This window comes from Typopeltis vanoorti, chromosome 12 (genome assembly GCF_054136105.1).
Source record: "Typopeltis vanoorti isolate ZY-2024b chromosome 12, IOZ_Tvanoo_1.0, whole genome shotgun sequence".
In the NCBI taxonomy this organism is placed as follows: domain Eukaryota; kingdom Metazoa; phylum Arthropoda; class Arachnida; order Uropygi; family Thelyphonidae; genus Typopeltis; species Typopeltis vanoorti.
Window position 1 is genome coordinate 67144966 of NC_143560.1, and position 21597 is coordinate 67166562.

Below are 21597 nucleotides of genomic sequence, written 5' to 3' on the forward strand. Positions count from 1 at the left end.
TCTGCAGGCAAGCATTTAGTCTGCTCTCGCTGCAAAATTGTAAATAGCCGGCTTCTAAGAATTTTTTGTTTTTATGATAAAAATTTGCTTCTTAATAATGAACTTATGAACCGTGCCCTGGCGGCGGCGGCGTCCCCTTCGTAGCGGCGCCCATATACTCTGCATCCCGACATACCGCTTCCGTCGGCCCTATATATATATATATATATATATATATATATATATATATATATATATATATATATATATATATATATATATATATATATATATATATATATATATATATATAATGGATGCATTAAAGACGTAGTAAGAAATATTTAAAAATAAATATGTTATTCATTTAGTTTCATAAAAAGCATATAAATAGGCATTTATAATTCAAATGAACTTTAAAAAATTTATTTAGAATTGGTTTATCAGGCAGCTAATGGTTGAAATTGCTGGTCCTTAAAAGTCAATTTTTATGTTTGTTACTATTATTTAAGTACAACAAAAACTGTTTTTTTTACGATTTGTTATAATCTTTTTTATAAAACATGCATCTATGTTATATTTCCTGGTGCTTGGCACAAAAGATGCAACTGATTAATTTTTACTGTGGATGTCTAAACTATGGTTATATTATGTACGAGAGGGGTGGGGGGAATGTAATTGAATTTACAGACAATATTTTGTTTGATGTACAGTTACCTAATCCGGTAAATCTAAATCACGGATTAGGTAGCTGTGAGTGGATGGGTGTTAATCAATTCGCAATGTGTGCTGATGTGAGCAGCTTGCCTTTCGAAGATAAGACTGGTGATGGTCGGATGTTAAGTTTACTGTTATGTAGAAATGAAACATTTGCCGATAGAAACAAGTACCGTACGGTAAGTATCAAAATGTATTCCTTGCTTACGAGTCGAAATTTGTGTCTTCCTCACACTTTTCTAATATATCAATGAAATACAACTGTTGATTTTACAATCAATAATTATGAACTTAAGAAATTAAAATACGGCTCTTTGCCACTTCGTTAGTTTTGTTATTAAAGCTTTGCACAAGAGAGGTCTCTGGTCTTTCTTATTGAACACCTTGTTGTGAACAATCTTTATATCGATACAATACATTAGGAAAAAAAAAAACTACTCTGGTCACATTAATTAGAATGCAGATGAAATGTAATAGAGATTAAAATTGCCGCCGTATAATTCGAAAAGGATTCCATGTATTTTCGATTACATGCGATCGGATTGGCAACGTCTTGGTTTCAAAGTGATCAATCACCCACATTACTGCTATCAGTTGCATTCCTCACTATTCCAGTCAGAGGACACAGAGCTCTTGAAGCATCTTTTAGCCCATTGCTCAACATAAACAGTCGGGGACAAAAGTTTCCTTTGCGTGTGTCAACATACATTGGAATTAGGGTGAGATGCAGTATTGTGAAGTGTTCCGAGCACAGTCGGTAGAACACGGGAATGAGAAGATTTTTTTATCCTTCAGAATGGGAAAAACCAAATGGTGAACGCACACAGTTAATGAACAGGTATAATGCACAGGCCAAGTGTTAGTTTCTTTGGTCATAATCTAAACCATCATCTTTAAAGGCTGGAAGGCAACATTTGCACATTTCATCAGTGAACTAAAAATTGTTATCCCCCCCCCCCAAAAAAAAATTATCTGAGAGCAGTCAGCCTGTTAGCATTATTTCAGGTACTGAACTTTGCATTAAAAATCACTTCCTCAGATGCACAGTCTGTCAGTATTTTCATTAACTATTCATCTGTAAAATACAAAATCAAATGAAAACTGGGAGTTGTTCAAATGCAAATGTTCACTTCAACTAAATTAAATTATACTTGCCAAGAAATTATTATTATTATTATTAAGAGAGACCTCTAGGGAATCAGGGATTCATTGAAGGATGCCAAATACAACACGCACCAGCTGTTGTACTTGTTGTTATTATTATTATTATTACCCAAGATCCCATGGAGTCAGAGACTCGTCTGGGAGATCCTTTTATCATACTGTGCTTTGAACACACTCAAATTCTCAGCAGACACCACACTCTCAGGCAAGGCATTGTAATCATTCACAACTCTGCATGAAAAAAACCTGCTTCTCACTTCCCTACTCACACCCTCTTTATACGGTTTTCAGGGGTGACCTCTGGTTCTCCCCGAGGTTAGAAACTACCTTAGTCAGTCGCCTCTGGACCCTCTCCAACATCTCTTCATTTTTCTGAAAATCAGGTGACCAAATCTGGGCACAATAGTCTGTGTGTCCTAATCAAAGCCTTATACAATGGAACAAGAATCTCCCTACTTCTACACGTTAGTGTCAGCATCATTCCCAGAAGCCCCTTTGTGTTGTCTTCACAATTTTGGCTGTGTCCCCTAAATTTCAGATCCTTAATCACTATCACCCCAGATCTCTTATTTCCTCCACCGCTGACAATATATCCTCACCAAGCATAAATTCTGCATCCCATCTTTGTTACAGACAAGGTTTTGTTTGATCTACAGTTACCTAATCTGTGAGTGGATGGGTGTTGAATTAATTCACCCTGCTTGCACATACAACATCAAATGGCAATTCATTCCAATCACTTGCTGCTCTATGAGAAAAAAATTTAGATTTCACCCCTTTCTTGACAGCATTCATTCTCAACTTCCAAGAATGCTCTTTCGTCCTTTTCCCATCCTCCATAAAAATTCCATCAACTGAAATCCTCTATGAACCTTTCAGAAGTTTGTAAGTCTCAATCATATCACTCTCCTCTTTCTCCTGTTTGCTAGTGTTTGCATTCAGCAAATTCTTAATCTTTCTTCATAATCAATATTCCACAATCCTGATATCATTTTTAACACACATTCTCTCTCTCTCTCTCTCTCTCTACTGTACCAGATTTATCATGGAAACTAGGAGACAAGACCGGAGTACAATAGTCAAAGTGAGATTTTATCAAGGCCTTGTAAAGAGTTAAAATGACATCCTTATCTTTATATGTAAAAGTTTGTTTCAGCTTTGCAATTATCCTCTGAGTTGTTTTTGCAAGCTTTGCTACATGGCCTTTGAACTTCAACTTCCTATCAACTATCACTCCAAGATTTTTAGCCTGATCAGTTTCTTCTAGCATAATCTCACTAATATAATACGGCTTTGAATATCTAATCACATCAAAGTGCATGACTTTAGATTTACTGACATTAAGCTGACATCCATTTTCTCATGCCCAGAATTCTAGCCTATTCAGCCACATTCCTGATTACCTTACTTATCTTTGAATCATCTGCAAATAACTGTATGTCTCTTGTCAAATCCTTACCGATGTCATTAATGTAACCGATTGAATAACAGTGGACCAAGGACTAGATTGATCCTTGTGTACCACTGGTTACCTTAAATTTTGCAGACTCACATCCTCCCCCTCCCTATATAATAATTTTTGATATCTGTCAGCCAGCCATCTTCTTATCCATGCTAATATTTTATATTGCAGTTCCATATTCTTCAGTTTATGCAACAGTCTTCCAGGCTGTATTCTGTCAAAAGCCTTAGCAAAATCCAAAAGTATCATCATGTATCCATTCCCTTTGTCTAACTCAGTGATAACATTATTATGAAATGCAGAGCAAGTTGCTAAAACATGACCTTCCCTTAGTAAACCCATGTTACTCGTTGCAAAATAGAGATTCACTGTGATCCCATCTGAATGTGAGCTCTAGCCAACTTTTCCAAAATCTTCACCACTACTCCTAAGATACTGATTGGTTTATAATTGGATACATTGGTCTTTGCAACATCCTTGTGCAATGGGATTACCATTCATTCTTTCCACTCCTGTGGAATCTTCCCTGTTCAGCGACTCAAGTTATATAGCTTAGTCAAAGGAATAGCCAGTTCAGCTCTTTTAGCATCCATGCAGTTATCTCATCAGTTCCTATTACCCAATACTTATTCAGTTTGGGCAACAGCACTAATACTTCCTCCTCGTACACCTGAGTTTCTTCATCCAGTGAAGAGGTTGGAGCGAGCTCTATGTTGCATACACCAGGTTGATAGCTTTTAGCAAAATGGATACTCATTAGTTGAACAATCTCTCTGCATCTGTCACCCTTGCACCATCTGCATCCAGTAGAATTATTCTTTCATATTCATTTTTCTTTTACGTGCAGCATAATGATAGAATTCTTTGGGTTGTCTTTAGCAGAGCTAGTTTCTCTTTATACTCAAATTTATCTTTCCATACAATAGTCGTGACTCCTCTGACTGGCTGCTTATAATTTTCATAGCGGACATCATTCTTATGCACACGGTATTCCTTCCACATCAGCCTTTTCGTATGAATCTCTTGCTTAATAAGATTACACATCCATTTTGCTCCTACCCTATTACTCTAGGAACACATTCCTTTTTTAAGAAAAGATATTATTACAGATATTATTACTTTATTTTTTAATAAAGATGTTGATAAGGATATTATTGCAGATGAAAATAAAAAAATAATAATTACAGATGTTATTACATAAATATACTATTTTCATAGAATTTTTGCTTTTAATTATTGTTCATTTTTATCTTTATATCTTTTTGCTATATTGAAAACAGCTGTGAAACATAGCCAAAAGTTTTATGAAAATAAATTATTTATTTACATGAGTGACATCCGTATTTATTTATTAATATGATAATTTTCTCTTGGTATCATGTGTTCAGGGCTGTAATATACCAACTGCTCATTTACAGCTAAATAAATCGACTTTGAATCTGTTTTAATTTGAATAGGGTTTCCATTCTTTTTCAGATAGTACGAGGGCTGTTCGATAAGTCCATGCAAAGTCTAAGAGATGGCACCACCAGTATGTATCGAGGTTATTTTTAGTTGCTGGCAACTGTTGGAGGATCACACACTGAGTTTCAGTCAGATAGATCTATTACTTTGTGTTTGGTTCATTTGAATTGATCAAGTACTGTGATTTGTGAAAAATCGATGAGAAAGAATTTCGTGTAGTGATTAAACATTACTTTTTGAAAGGGAAAATGACTCAGGAAACCATAGCTAAGCTTGATAAACATTATGGTGAGTCTGTGCACCTTCGATTAGAATGGTTTATAAGTGTTTAGTAACTTTCGAAGTGGCCATATGAGCACAAGTGATGCTGAACATTCTGGATGCCCTGTTGAGGTCACTACTGCAGAAATTATTGAAAAAATCCATGATATGGTGATGGATGATAGAAGAGTGAAGTGCATGAAATTGCTAAGGCTGTGGGCATCTCAAATGACTGCGTATAATATTTTACATGAGCATTTACATATGAGAACTTATTTTTTTATTATTATTATTATTTCGGGCATCTCTAGGGAGTCCTTAGACTCATCGAGGGAGGCCCTAAACATCATGTCCACACAACTATTCGACATTCTCACAGTATCTATCATACCTTGCCTTGAACTCGCTCACTGTCATAGCACCCACAACAGACTCTGGCAGCTTATTCCACTCATTTACCACTCTAAAAGTAAAGAACCCAGCTCCAACATCCCTGCTAACCACACTCTTGCCCAGCTTCCATAGGTGTCCCCTAGTTCTCCCACCACCAGTCCTGATCTCAAAAATATCCTCTGAATTAATCCTATAGAATCCTTTTAACAATTTGAATGTCTCAATCATATCTCCCCTTTTCTGCCTATCAACTAGTTTCTGCAACCCACAAATCTTCAACCTGTTCTCATATGGTTCATTCCATAGACCTGCTATCATCTTAGTCACTTGCCTCTGGATCTTCTCCACCTCCTCCCCATCAAGAAGGATCCGAGGTGACCAAATCTGGGCACACTAGTCGAGATGAGGTTTTATCAGGGCTTGGTACAGAGGTACAATAACTTGCTTGTCTCTGCTCGTCAAGGTATTTTTTAACAACCAAGTGAGTTGATGAGCTGATTTAGCTACTTTTGCAATGTGCCCCCTAAACTTCATCTCCCTATCCATCGACACTCCCAAGTCCCTGGCCTCATAAATCTCTTGGAGTACAGTTCCACCAATGTGGTATACTGCTGCTAATCTTTTCACCCCAAAATGCATAACCTTACATTTTGCTACATTAAAATGACATCCATTCTCCTTAGCCCAGAACTCCAATCTATCTAAGTCATCCTGCAAGACTTTGACATCTTCTGCATTCAGAAGATGTCAAAGTCTATCGCCCTACCCAACTTTGCATCATCAGCGAACAAATGAACTGTTCCACTTAGATCCTTCCCTATATCGTTAATGAACAGAAACTATCCACAAGATGGGTGCCACATTTGCTTACACTGGATCAAAAGCATCGTGTGAACTGTTGCAAGGACAGCTTGAAGCTGTTTCAACAGAATCCAGAGGAATTTTTGTGTCATTTCATAACAGTGGATGAAACATGGATTCATCATTGCCAGCCAGAGACCAAGGAACAGTCAAAACAATGGGTTGCAAGCGGGGAATCTGCACCAAAGAAAGTGAAAACCGTCTCTTCAGCAGGAAAAGTTATGGCCACCATCTTCTGGGATGCTCATAGCATAATCTTCATAGACTTCTGAGCAAAGGGCAAGACAGTTACAAGAGTGTATTATGTGTCTTTGCTGGATCATTTAAATAATGAAATAACAGAAAAATGATGACACTTGGTGAAAAAGAATCTTCTTTTTCACCACGACAACGCACCTGCTCACTCTTCTGCAATTGTGACTGCAAAATTGTTCGATTTATGCTACGAAGTCCTTTCGCACCCCCTCTGCTCTCCATATTTGGCTCCCTCGGACTACTATCTGTTTCCAAATATGAAAAAATGGCTGACGGGAAAGAGATTTTTATCAAATGATGAGGTGATTGCCGAAACAACTGCCTATTTTGAAGTCCGTATAGTATGAGTTGGACAAATTATACTATATGGACTGGATCAAAAAACTCTAGCATCATTGGACTTAGTGTATAGACCTCAAAGGAGACTATGTTGAAAAATAAAAATGTTTGTCCCCAAAAAAATTATGTTTTCTTCATTTGTGCACAGACTTATCGAACAACCCTCGTAATCTGTTAGTTGTACATTCAAAGTCTATTGTCCATGTTCTGTAAGCAAAAACGGTTTGCCATAGGTTTTCCCCTGATGCATATGACTCATTTTATTGCAGATCTCAGATAACACGTTTCATTAAATGTCATTCTTCTAGCACAGAATTATTACCTTTATATCATTTTGACATTTATATATATATATATATATGTATGATATGCATTGTGAACTCAAGGAGCTATTACATGCTTGATCAGAACAAGCTTTTACAGACATTCATACCTTAAGTGGGATTTAAACCAAACTTGCCATAACTCTTGAATACTGTTCTCACACATGGGAGGGTGCACAAAAATCTATCCAAACATGCTCAGTGTTATGTAGAAGAGGACAGTCTAATTAATTAATTATTCTTCTCACTGAGACTCACTCCAATCTCTATCTCACAGATGTGCTGTTTCTGCATTATACCTCTTCAACAAGTTATTTTCAGGGGCAGTTCCATTGAACTTACTGACATTCCTCCACTTTTTTTTTTAAAGTACATAAACAGATCAGTAGTTGATGGTCAATATCCATTATGATGTCTAGTTAAAAATATATGAATGAATTAACTTCTCATCCTCCTCTTTCACTTCTGCTTCATTGCACTGAACATTCTTTTTCTAAAAAAATCCAGGAGAAAAAATAAACATAGTGAGGAGGTTTGGGATATGCAGAGTAAATGAGGAAGAAAGTTGGTGGTGAATAGGAAGAAATGATTTTGTTTGGAAAGAGAATGTGAGAATTGAAATCAGTAGGTTATTGATGAGAGAAAAGCGATTGGTTTGTTGTCCAGGTATGACAGTAGTGAGTTTAGATGACAGGTGAAGGATACAAGATTGAAGAAGTGTTTGTTGAGGTATGTTATGAGAGAGAGAGAAGAATGAAAGAAGAGTAAAAGACTGGGAAATGGGGAGGGAAGACATGGCATAAGAGGAGTGGATGCTAGAAGAAGTAAATGTATGCATGAGAACAGAAACCAAGGAAGGAATGGCTTTGGATGCAAGGGGAAATTTGAACGAGGGGAAAATTATGGGATAGGCAATCACTCTACAGACCCAGCTCTTTGTAGCTGCCATTCAAGACTTAAGATGATTTTCAATTTTTTTTAAAGTAACACCAGTCCTATAAACATCAGTCCACACTTATTCCCAACTGGAACTTATACGACCTTTTTTTTTTTTTTTTGGTTACAACACTTACGTCTCTTCAACTCTCCTGTAAGCAAGTTTTATTATTATTATTATTTGTCAAGTTATTATTATTAACATCATTATGCTACTTTAATGATTCACCTGAGCCTCCATAGCTCAGTCAGTATAGACAAAGTCCTTTGGTCAGAAAGACCTGGACTTCATTCCGTCAGTGACGTGAGGAACCTTTATCTGGTCTCTTTCAACTAAAGGTGAGTTAGCCAGTCTCGTACAGAGGTAACGAGTTTTTTTACCCAGAAACTCAGGTTTTTCATCCCTCCGAATAGGCATACCGGGCCCTGTGAACACACATGGATAACGGTCATGAATACATCCCAGCCATATGCCAGTCCTGAGCCCAGATAAAATTGGGGCATTGGGAAAAGCAGTGGTGAACTACCCTGTAAATATACTCATCAGGAATATTCTGTGGGCAAATGCCTACAAAGTCACCTACAATTGGAAAAAAAAAAAAATCAGAATTAGAATAATTCACCTTATCTTTGCCTTTTATTTTTAGAAGAATTATAATTTGTTTATTTCAGACTAAAAATCAGGAATGCAGAACCTTTCAAACTGATGTGCTAAAAATCACAGTATTGTAGTGTTATTCAGAGTTATGGTAGCCATTCTACAATATGTAGTTGCCAAATTTACTGGCACTACATGGTTAAATCTTGAAACTGATACAAAATATAGCTTTAATAAAAGTTTATTTTTTTAAATTTGAATGTTAGATCTACCCAAGAGGAGTTACAGTGCTAATGTACTATGGAAAGGGCTGAGGATTTCTTCTTTTTACCAAATCCAGAAATTCTGCTCTAGGAAACAAACATCGAAGTTTTCAAGTCACTTCTGGCTTCTACTGTGATCAGGGAAGGATTTTCTTGGTAATGAAATCCTTTCTTTGTTGTTGTCATTGTTGTTTTCATGTGTAGTTCTCCCCTCAATTTTCCTCAACTGTCCCTTAGGACTGGTTGAGCCCTCCTAATGATTTTGAGTATGTATTTTATGAGATTCGTGTGTGTTCATGGGCCGGTTTGCCTGTTCTGAGGGACGAAAAATCCGAGTTTCTGGGTGAAAACAGCCTCTATCTCTATATGACCGGCTAAACTCACCTTTACTTGAAAGAGACCAGATAAAGATTCCTCATGTCATGGACAGGTATTGAACCCAGATCTTTCTGACCAAAGGGCTTCATTTATACTGACTGAGCTAGGAGGCTTTTAATGAAATTCTTCCCCAACGTAATTAATTGCTGTTTGAAATGCAAAATTCATCAGTGGGAATGGAATTAACCTCCACTCTATGGGTATGCTTCTGACAACATCAAAAAACAGTAACAGATTTTTTTTTTATCGTTCTTTTAGTAATTTACAAATAAACGTTGTTCAACGTAAGTAGTACATTTCAGTACTGTTGAGGAGAAAGAAGAAACTTCATTAAATTTGAAGATCAATGGGTTATACTCTAGGAAACACATAATAGGTTCTTCAGAAGATAGAAAAAATAAATGAGGAAGAAAAATTTATTCTATAAATTTGGAAGTGCAATGTGAAAGAGTATTATTATTATCCTAAGACCTAATGGAGCCAAAGACTCATCTAGGAGGTTCTTTTGTCATATACACAACTCATCATACTGTGCCTTAAACACACTCAAACTATCTGCAGACACCACCCTCTCAGGCAAGGCATGCCAATCATTCACAACTTTGCATGCAAAAAAAACCTACTTCTTAACCTCCCCCCTTGCTCATATCCTCCTTATACAGCTTCCAGGGATGACTTCTGGTTCTCCCTTTATCTCTTATCATTTTCTGTAAAACCTCTTCAACATTGATCCTATAACAACCCTTACTAACTTGTAGGTCTCTATCATATCACCTCTCTTCCTCCTATTCACTAGACTCTGTGAATTGTAACTTCTCAACCTTTCCTCATATTTGACATTTTACAGATCAGAAACTACCTTGTCAGTTTCCTCTGGATCCTTTCCAACATCTCTTAATCTTTTTGAAAACCAGGTAACTAAATCTGTACACAGTAGTTCATGTGTGGAAGAAAGCTCTAGGGCCTTATACAGTGAAACAAGAATCTCCTTACTTCTGCCAGTCAGTGTCCTCCGTATCATTCCCATAATTTTTTGTGTTGTCCTTGCAATTTTGGCAATGTGTTACCTAAATTTCAGATCCTTATTCACTATCACCCCAAGATCTCTTATTTCCTCTGCCTCCAACAATATATATCCCCACCAAGCATAAGTTCTGTTGGGACATCAACCTTTGTCACGCTGCTTTCCCTTGTCCACTCTGAGCCTCCCTGTTTCCCTGTCTGTCTTGCACATCTGTTCTTTCATTCTCTGTGCTCATGCCACTCATTTCTTCATTCATAACCACCTTTTCAATCTCTTCTATGTTGCTCTCCCATTCTTCCATATCACTTCCCGCTTGATCACATTCATTCTCTGCACTCACTTCGCTGCCTTCAAGCAGCAGAAGAAGTCTCTCCAAATGACTCACACCAGAACCATTCAAATGCAGGCCCTCACTCTTATACAGTTCACTTCGTCCTTCATTCCACACATTAACAAACTGCACTCCTTTCTCCTTTCACATTTCCGCTAACACATCATTGATAATCCTTGCTCTCTTCCTCATCTCACCGCTGTCCTACCTTGACAATATGCTTACTGCCTTTCCTATCACACTATTATCTTTATCCATGTCAACATTATACTTAGTCACTTCTGAGAATTGTTCCTCTCGGATAAAATTATGTGCTGAATTGCAAGGCAGGAAATTATTGTCAACTGAGAAGAATGTTAGACCTAATCCAGTGGTATAAGTTGCTGGATGGGGAAGGATTCAGCAATTCATAGAAAGCAGTAAAAAAATACATAAATTATGCATTATCAGAATGTATTCTTGGAATCTGAAGAATAAATAGTCAGCATAAATTGTGCAGTCTTAAGCAAATGATTTGCAAGAAAAATATGTGAAATGAATACTGTGTATATAAGATGTCAGTTATGAAAATTACAAAGCTTGGGTGAGAAAAGTTGTCAGAAAGCTTATTCCGAATATGAAAAGAAAATGACTCTGCATTACAAAGACAACCGAAAAGAATCCTGTTATGCTACAAGTAAAAGAATGATTGAAAGAATAATCCTATTGATTGTGGATGGAAGAGATTGTTCAGCTAATATGTGCCTGCTTTGTTAAGAGCTACAAGTAATATAGAGCTTAGTGCTACATTTACATTGAATGATGTAACTTAGGTGTATGAATAGGAGGTATCAGAGTTATGCATAAATTAAATAAGAATCTAGTAAATAACTAAACTAATCTAAACTGCACTAAAGTAATAAACTAAGGAATAAGAATGACCAGCCTATCTGGCTGAGCAGTTAGTGCAGTGGTCGCCAAAGTGGTCGATTCGGGCTCAGGGTTCGATAGAAAAATATAAGACATCATTGTATGGGTAATATTTATTTTGGTTAACTTAGATTACCTCCATGTTGAATGACAACGCAATTAATAGTGAATCGTGGGAACAGTGACATGAATAGGACCTATAAGATGGAGGAAGGTCATGAAAATAGTTACGGAGGCCAATCAAGTAGGCCAAAATGACGTATTTACCAGTAAACAGATGTCGGTGGTTCCCGCCCGGCCGGCGCGTAGTACATGGTTGAAGCTGGTTTCAGTCATGTTAATTCCATTTTAACAAAACAAAAAAATAAGCTAGATATAGAATTCCATGGCGATTTAAGGCTGAAACTTACTAATTTTGAACTCAACATTTCTAATCTTGTCAAGAGTCACGAAGCACACCCTTCACATTGATAATGTTAGTAAATTGTATACTAAATTAATAAAAGTCTTATTTTCATTATTTAAACAAAGGCGATATTAATTCCCACATTATTTCAAAGCCGAATAAGAAACTCAAAGATCGGAATCAAAGAGTTTCCCCTTCATTTAAATAATGTTACATTGCCGAAGTGAAGCCCATTGGCTCTTTTATTTAAGTCTTATTTTCATATATATATATAAGGAAGATTGTATTATTGTTATTTTGTTATCTAAATTAAATTTTATATTTTACATATTATTTATCCCTTCTATCAAATATGTAATGTTAAGAAGAACTATAAAATAAACAATCTAAAAACTCACATGAGCATTTTTTTTTTTTTTTGCTTGTCCTATTATAATTACGTAATAGCAAAATAGAGGGGGGGGGTCAAGAAAAAGTCAAGAAACTCTTGAAGGGGTCGACGGTCAAAGAAGTTTGGCGACCCCTGAGTTAGTGTGTCTATTATTGTCTTTAGGTGGGAGATACATTTCATTGCTGGGTGTGAGACCACACCCTGCTTATTTGAATTTTGAAGTGTCATGAAAAAAAGTTCCATGTTTGATCTGTAGAGCAGGTTTCCATACTCGGTAAAAAAAATAAATAAAATGAATAAAAATAAGGTAAAAAAAAAAATCCTTCAAATTAATAAAAATAGAGAAAAAATCTCACAATCCGAATGTACCATAGATTTACAAAAAAAACCTTTCGTGGGTTGGAAGTTACATAAAAAAAAAGTTATTGATGGGATTTTAGCATGGATATTTGAATGTTCAACAGAATTGGCAGTGCCTTTGCCAGGCGGCAGTGGCAGCTCATGACTTGAAATTGTGGGGGTGCTGCAACTTTTGAAATATACATACGCACTATAAGTACAGTGTATACGTGTTTGGATAAAATATCAAAATTATGGTAAAAATTAAAAAAAAAAATTATTAAACATGAAAAAATATTGTTTATTATTGATAAAATATACAGTTTAGTATAATTCAAAATTACTTAAAAATTCTAAGGTCATAATTGTCAATAACCCCAATAATGTTCTAAAATAAAAACTATAACAAATGTTATGTCTTTAATTGTAATGTCCAAATATTTAAAGAGACGGAGTAAACATGATAAGCACTACAAACACTCTACTACTGGCACAAACTGCATATAAACAACAGGCGTGACGGACAGTGCCGCGTTACGCTAATAGCTCGCATATTACTATGACATGCATATGCTTGCACGACGTAGTAATATAACACTGTGGTAAACACAATGCCGCTAGTGTCCTTCGCCCTTCTAAGTGCTATAAGATGGATTTTTATTATTTTTTATATAAAATAAGAGAATTGTATAGGATTGTTGATGATAAAATTAAATATTACAAGCAAATATAAATAAATTAATAAATATATTTATATATCGAGAAAAATTGGGGGCTCTGCAGTGCTTGTGCTGCCTCTGCCAGGCTGTTATATACCAGCCAAATGGAATGCATAAAGGTAAGGATGAGACAGGTATGGATGGCAATCAGAGTCAGGATCAAGGAAATGGGAGTGATCAAACCGAATAGAGAGAGGGGTATAGCAGCTAGAATACAGAATGTTGGTGCTGGTAGAATGGCCTGAAAGGCAGGGATTGTTTGTGTACAAAATGTAAGGAGTATTTGAAATAAGAGAGCTGAGTTCATTGCATTGATTGAGTCAGTATGCCCAAGATAATTGGTATAAGTGAAACTTGGTTGTCTGAGGATGATGTGATATCAGGAATAGAATGGAAGGATATACAATTTACCCAAAGGATAGGAAGATGAAAAGAGGAGGGGGCAGGGAAGTGCTGTTAATGACTGCAGAGGAATTGTGGTCATAAAGTGTGGAAATTAATATTATATGTGCACAGATTTTGAATCTGTGTGGTGTGAAGTTGAAATTAACAGGCTAGTATATCTGATAGGATTCTGTTATAGGTCAGGGAATGTAGAGAATACTGATTGTGAAATGTTTAGGCAAATTGGTTGGGCATGTAAAAAGAAGGTAATCCTGGTGTGTGTGTGTGTGTGTGTGTACGTACGTACGTACGTACTGGTAACAGAGATATATCAGCATCAATTCAATGGGTAGATGAGCTGTGCAGAAAAGATGTTGACAGTGCATGGAAGTTCATGAGGCAATATCTGGCACAAGCGGTGTATAACTGCATACCAAGGGTTAAGTGAGTAAATAGAGTAGGATTGAACTGGATGAACCGTGAAATCAGGCAAGCTGTGTTGGAAAAGAAAATGCTGTGGAGGAGGTACAAGACAGTTGGTGGCAACCAGATCTGTAAAAAGTATAAAGCACAGGCTAGGACGGCGATGAGCAGGGTAAAGAAAGAAAAGGTATTAGAAGAGATTGACTGGTCAGGCCAAGGTTAATTCAAGAGAATTTTTCCACTATATGGGAAACAAGAGAAAAAATAATTATGGTAGGTTGACACAGGTGGATAGTCATTGCAGCATAATAACAGATGCAAAGGATATAGTAGAATCGTGGAATGAGCACTTTAATCAGTGTACATCTGGTGTAACTGATTGTTGCAGTATATAGAAAGGAGGAAAGTATTAGGAGAATTGGAAATGAAGGAATCAGAGGTGTATCTGGTGTTGATTGGATTAGATGTTAATAAAGTTGTGAAAATGGATGACATGCCAAGTATTTTTATATATGTAAAAATAGCCATGTCCTTGACCTGGTTATTTAATATTGCAGTAGAGAAGATTCCTAAGGAGTGGACAGAAGGCAAAATAATACCTCTTCACAATCATGATGAATCAGGATAAAATCAGCGGGTATCTGAGGAAAGCAATATCAGATTGTGTCCCCATGGTCAGGAGGTCAAACAAGGCAGGCATTAGATGGATGAGCAGTAGTATCAAGCTTGAACTACAAAAAAAGAAAATGTTATGGAGAATTTACAAGGAGAAGGGCGATCAGGACACCCATGAGCAGTACAAGGCTCAAGCTAGGAAGGTTACCAGCATAGTAAGAAAAGCTAAATCAGATTATGAGAAGACCTTATCCAAAGAGATCAAGGGTAATCCCAAAGAGTTCTTCCGCTATGTGGCAAGTAAGAGGAAGAATGACTTCGGAAGGATAACCTTAGTGGGTGCTGATGGTATTGAGGTGACAAAATCAGATGTAATAGTCGAGTTACTGAGTGATCACTTCTCAAAAGTCTATCACCCAAGTGAGGATATCTCTATACCTATAGCAATACCTAATGTGAGAATTGAAGCTAAAGAATCAGAGGTATTAAATATATTGCGAAACTTAAATGCAAACACTGCGGTAGGCTTAGATGGAATATCAGCTCGGGTGTTGCGTGAATGTGCAAATGAATTGTCAACCCCTCTTACCTGGATATTTAATTTAAGTTTGAACTCTGGTATGGTCCCTAGGGAGTGGAAGTTAGGCAAAGTGGTTCCTTTGCATAAGGGTGGCTCTAAAACTGCAGTATTGAATTACAGACCAATCACCATCTCAGGAGTAGTGGTAAAAGTATTGGAAAAGTTGGTTAAAGACAAAATTCAAGAATGGGTGGATCAGGATATGATACTCTATAGAGGCCAACATGGTTTTGTTAAAGGTAGATCCTGCCTTAGCAATCTATTAACTATCCATAATAGAATAACATCAGAGTTGGACAAAGGAACTGGCTACACAGTGGTACTTCTGGATTTTGCTAAGGCTTTTGACAGGATACCCCATAGAACACTGTTACGCAAATTGGAGCAGATAGGAATGGATATTAAATTGGTGATATGGATAGGAGAATGGCTCAGGGAGAGATACCATAAGGTGGTGTATGGAGGAGCCGAGTCCAGAATGAGGCAGGTGACCAGTGGTGTGCCTCAGGGCTCTGTGCTTGGGCCAATGTTGTTTAATTTGTATATAAATGATATAGGAAACGGCTTAAAGGGAGATATTCAGTTGTTTGCTGATGATGCAAAGTTGTGTAGTGCAATAAAAAATCAAGCTGATGTTGAAAGTTTGCAGGAGGATTTAAATAAGCTGGTAAAATGGGCAAAAGAAAATGGATGTCAGTTCAATGTGGAAAAGTGTAAAGTCTTGCATTTTGGGATTAAAAGATTACCAGCTGTGTACTACATCGATGGAAAGGTACTCCAAGAGATTGATGAGGCTAGGGACTTAGGGGTATTGGTAGATAAGGAGATGAAGTTCAGAGGACACATTGCTAAGGTGTCCAAGATTGCACATAGGATTACTTGGTTGTTGAGGAACACACTGACATCCAGAGATAAAGAGGTTATTATTCCCCTTTATAAAGCATTGATACTTCCACATTTGGATTACTGTGCTCAGGTCTGGTCACCTGGATTCCTTGGAGATGAGGAGGCTGTGGAGAGGGTTCAGAGAAGAGTGACCAAGTTGGTGAGTGATATAAAAAATGCTCCCTACATTGATAGATTGAGAGCTTGTGGATTGCAGAGATTGGTTGATAGGCGAAGAAGAGGGGATATGATAGAAACATTCAAATTACTAAAAGGTTTTTATAGGATTGATGCAGGGGAAATGTTTCAGCTGTGTGATAGTGATGGAAGAACAAGAGGTCATCTCTGGAAATTAAAGAAGAGTGTGGTAAACAAAGGTGTCAGAACAAGGTTTTTTGCCTGGAGGGTGGTGAATGAGTGGAATTCATTGCCTGACTTTGTTGTGAGCTCTTCATCTGTAAATGAATTCAAGAAGAGATATGACAGATATTGTTTTGCTAGTTTGGGTCTCCCGCGATGAGTCTACTGACTCCATGGAGATACCCGTAATAATAATAATAATGATTTGAGAACAGAAGTGTCCAAATATAGACTGATCTGTATAACTGTAGTTGTGGTCAAGTGTTGGAGAGATTGGTTAGGAATAGAATACAAGATTGGGTTGATAGACACAGTATTCTTTATGACGGTAAGCATGGATTTGTAAAGGGTAAGTCTTGTTTTAGCAATTTACATGCATTTTGTGACAAGTGTGTTGAGAGAGAGAATCGTATACAGTGATATTCTTGGGCTTTGCGAGAGTGTTTGATAGACTACCACATGATAAGTTAGTGAACAAACTGCATATGATGGCAATAGACAGTATACTGGTTAGATGGATTGGCGATTTGGCTCTCTGAATGATAACCAGCAAGTTGTGTATGATAGAGCAGTGTCTCAAAGAAGGAGAGTAAACAGTGGCATGCCCTAGCATTTCTGTTCTTGGGCCACTGCTGTTGAACTTGTTTGTAAATGATATATCATGTGGACTGGCTGGGTATCTTCAGTTGGTTGCTGATGATGCAAAGTTGGGGAGAATTATAAATAGCACTGCTGATGTTATTTCCCTTCAGGAAGATTTGAATAGACTTTTGACTTAGACAAAGAAGTGGGGTTGTAGTTTAATATTATTAAGTGCAAAGTGTTATATTTTGGTGTGCAGGAATTTAAGGCTCTGTACTATATTGACGGTGCTGTACTGCAGGAAGTGAATGAGATATGAGATTTGGAAGTGATGTTGCCAGTAGACTGAAGTTTAGAGTGCACATTGCAAGTCCTCTATGATGTGCAAACATTGCACGTACAGTTCAAGAGAGGAAGAACCAGTGTAAAAGTGTGGTGAAGAGGGGTGTGAGGAGTAGAACTTTTACATGGAGAATTGTCAGTGAGTGGAATGAATTACCGGAATATGTTGTTAATGCAGGGAGGGTTAAGAATTTTAAGATTTTGTATGATAGATTTTTTGTCAGTTGAATGAATCTTTCACGATGCATCTGCCGACTCCAATGAGGATGCAAAAATAGTAACTAGCCAAGAAGACCAGTAAACTTGGAAAATTATTGATGTTACAAGGTAAGCTGCAAGCTAGGATTTCCTTTCTTAAAAAATGCTGCGATCTCAAGATTATTCCCCATTTTGCGAAGCTGAAGTAATAATTCATTTCTCTTGGTGCTTATAATATCTAGAGAAATGAATGACTCGATTTTGAGCTGCTGAAAGTGAACTAGCTATTAATAGAAGTTTTATTTCTAATTTCTGGAATTGTATTACTTCAACTATAGACTAGACCCTTAGCTTTCTAGTATAGTTTGCACTGTGGTTAAATGCTCTTTGAGCTGTTTATTTAATAAACACAACTGACATTTAGGTCATAAATCATAAATTCATTTCCTTTGTCACTAAGCAAAGCACACCTCATACTGTTCCAGAAAATCGGGTAGTAAACATTTGAGATTTGGGAGTGATGTTGACAGTACACTGAAGTTTAAAAGGCATTATTGCAAGTTTTCTATGATGTGCAAAGGCTGCACATAGAATTCAAAGAGGAAGAACCAGTGTAAGAGTGTGGTGAAGAACAAGCACTGGTTAACTGAAATCCTTATTCTTTCAAAAGGACATGAGTTCTCCACAGTACTTAAGATTTCCTTTTCAACATTGAACAGAACTTATTTCATTCTGTCTAGTGAGGATACCAATAAACTTTGGAAATTTCATGTAAATGAAAACATTACAGTCCTTAAGGTACAACAGTCATCTCATTATTACTAACTCTGACAAGTGGGACGCTACAGTTGTTATGGATTCTGTACATTATAAAAGAAAAATTGCTCTTTTGTTATTCGGATAGATCAATATACCAAGAATTGGATTACAATCCCAACAACAGACAACTGAACTCTTTACTAGATAAAGTTATAAGCCTCGATGGAGATACCATAGAAAAACTTAAAGCTTATTTTTCTAGAATCCCTAGGTTCTGTGGTTTACTTAGATAAATAAGAAAGACATTCCTCTTCATCTAATTATCAGGGCATAGATTCACCTGCTTACCAAATAGCCAAATTTTTAGCACACCTATTGAAAGCTCAGATTTGCAAATCTTGCTCATTTATAAATAAAATTCCAGTTTTCCAGATAAGGTGAAAAATGTTTTCCTACAACCCACTGATATAATTGTTAGCTTTGATATAGAATCTCTCTTTACAAATATTCCTCTTGAGGATACACTACATCTACTTTCAGAAGCATTTCAACAGGATACAGTGAAATTATTCGACATTGTTATGCACTCTGGATATTTTATTTGTCAAAATGAGTTTTACAGTCAAGTTGAACGAAACACAAGGAAAGCACACTTATTGCTCTTGCTAACTTTTATTTAGAACATTTAGAAGACATCCTTTTCTCATCCATACACCTTCACTTAGCCTTTAATTTTGGTTTCTTATATAGACAATGTTTTTGCTATCTGGCCCCATAATGATGATACATTACCTACGTTTTTATCTAATATAAACAATCTACATCCATGAATTAAATTTACTATGGAATTGTAGAAGACAACAAATTAGCCTTTTTAGATATTCTACTCCTTCTTGCCATCAGCTGAATTAATTACTTCCATTTATCAAAAGCTTACTTTCACTGGATGCTGCATTCAACAGCAATCAGCTCACCATCCATTACAGGAGACTGAAATTATAAAAATTTTATTGTGGCATACTCATACTATTTGCTTTACATCTCAACAGTTACAGCAGTTCTTAAACATGAAGTCAGTGGTGCACCCAATGGGGAGGGGACAACCCCCCAAATAAAAGAAAAAGAAAAAAAAAACTAGAAAATTTTCCAAAAGTCTTTTCCTAATTAAAATTCATTTTTTCTATATGTTGTGTTTTGTTTTCTATTTCTATACTACTTATGAATTAGCGATTATTGCAGATGCTCAGTCATAGGTCATATGCGATGCATAGTATGTATTTGCAAATTGCCTGCTCAACTCGACCCCCCCCCCCTCCCCAAGATAAATCCCTGCATGAAGTGATATATGAAACTCAATGGCTTCTCAGAAAGGACCATTCAACAGCTTTTTTAATTCCTATAATCCTAGCTCTGATAACAAGGAAACTGTATGTCGACTTCCAATTCCTTACATTTTTGGCATCTCAGAACCCATTTCCAGAATTCTTAAGAAATGCAATTTAGTGACTACTTTTCTTCCTATCAACAAATTATCAGCATGGATTCCATCTTCAAAACATAATTTGTCTTCTCCTCTAGCTCTTCATGGTGTCTACTAAGTTCTTTGTGACTGCCATCATTGTTACTTTGGACAAACTGGATGCTCTGTAGAAAACAATACAAGAACACCAACCTTATATTAGCAACAGTAAATTCTTACTTTGTCAATGTCAGTATAAATTTGAACATTTGTTTAAAGAAAGTGCTGAAGCCTTACTTCACCATCTGAACTTAAATCAGAATGATTGCCCCCCTCTCTCTCTCTCTCTAAGATATGGGGAAACTCTTATTTTAATTGCACATCAATAATTTTTTTAAATTTTATAACTAATGAATAATTAATATTGCAATATTTCCTCAGTTATATCTTTGTGTTGCTTTATGTAAAACATCATGCAGCTCTTACTTTTTCAAATCAGTCTATTGTTTGCATGCTGCTTTGTAAGTAACTGTTGTCGCCACTGATTATGGCCTATAGTATTTATGCTGAAATATATGGCTTTAAATAAATATTATTACTCATTCCTTGTGTTTTTAGTGTTAGTTTAAAGAAACCTCTTATGGCACAAGAATCTCTTAAACAACAAGTCCTTGATAAAGCTTCACCTAAAGCTATTGTGTAGATCTAGTCCCCACAGTTTTCAAGGTAATGCAGCTACAATTGAGAGGGCATGAAGGGAGGTAGTAAGAACGATATTAGGATTGTGGAATGTATATTACAGTAGATTAAGAATGTGTGAACTGTAGACACTAGGAGAAAGAGGGCGATATGATAGGGACCTACAAAACGGTATGCTTGGAAGTTGAGGATGAATGTGGCCAAAAAAAGAGATGAGAGCCTAGATTTTTCTTTCATAGAGTGGTGTGTGGATGAAATGTCTTAGCTTTCAAGGTGGTGAGAGGAAGCAGTGATGCACTCAGGATTTAATCTGGGGGGGGGGGGGGGCCCAAGTTGAGTAGACGATTTGAGAATAGACGCTACGCATTGTATACGACCTATGACTGAGCATCTGCAGTGATCGCAATACATGAAACCCGTGATCTCCTCTGGCCCGGCTCGGGCAAATGAAGTGGTGCTCGGTCTGCCCGAGCACGACCTCGTTTGCCTTGCATTCACAGCGGCCGTGATTCCCAAGAGCTATAGGGTATTCCCACCTTATGTGACTACTAATTCATAAGTAGTATAGAAATAGAAGACATGACACAACATAAATAAAAAAATTTCATTTTAATTAGGAAAAGATTTTTGGAAAATTTTTTTTTTTTGGAGGGACCCATGCCCCCTAGCCTCCCCCCTGGGTACACCACTGAGAGGAAATAGTAATCAGAATTCAGAGAAATCAGAAATATGAAGGTGATGCCCAGATTGAGGAGTCTAACCAGAGGATTACTCCAGAACCAGTGCTTTCCCCTGCCAG

The 21597-nt window shown here is 36.8% G+C and overlaps 1 long non-coding RNA gene across 2 annotated transcripts in view; it reads left to right on the forward strand.

Moving 5' to 3' along the window:
* The first annotated feature begins 450 nt into the window (after positions 1–450).
* The window catches only part of LOC150100861 (uncharacterized), a 72423-nt gene continuing 51276 nt past the window's right edge, over positions 451–21597 (forward strand). The window contains exons 1-2 of one of the 2 annotated variants that reach the window (XR_016549178.1): positions 451–875; positions 9019–9171. This is a non-coding gene — a long non-coding RNA (uncharacterized LOC150100861). The remainder of the gene's footprint in view (positions 876–9018; positions 9172–21597) is intronic. The other variant, XR_016549177.1, reaches the window with a different exon arrangement.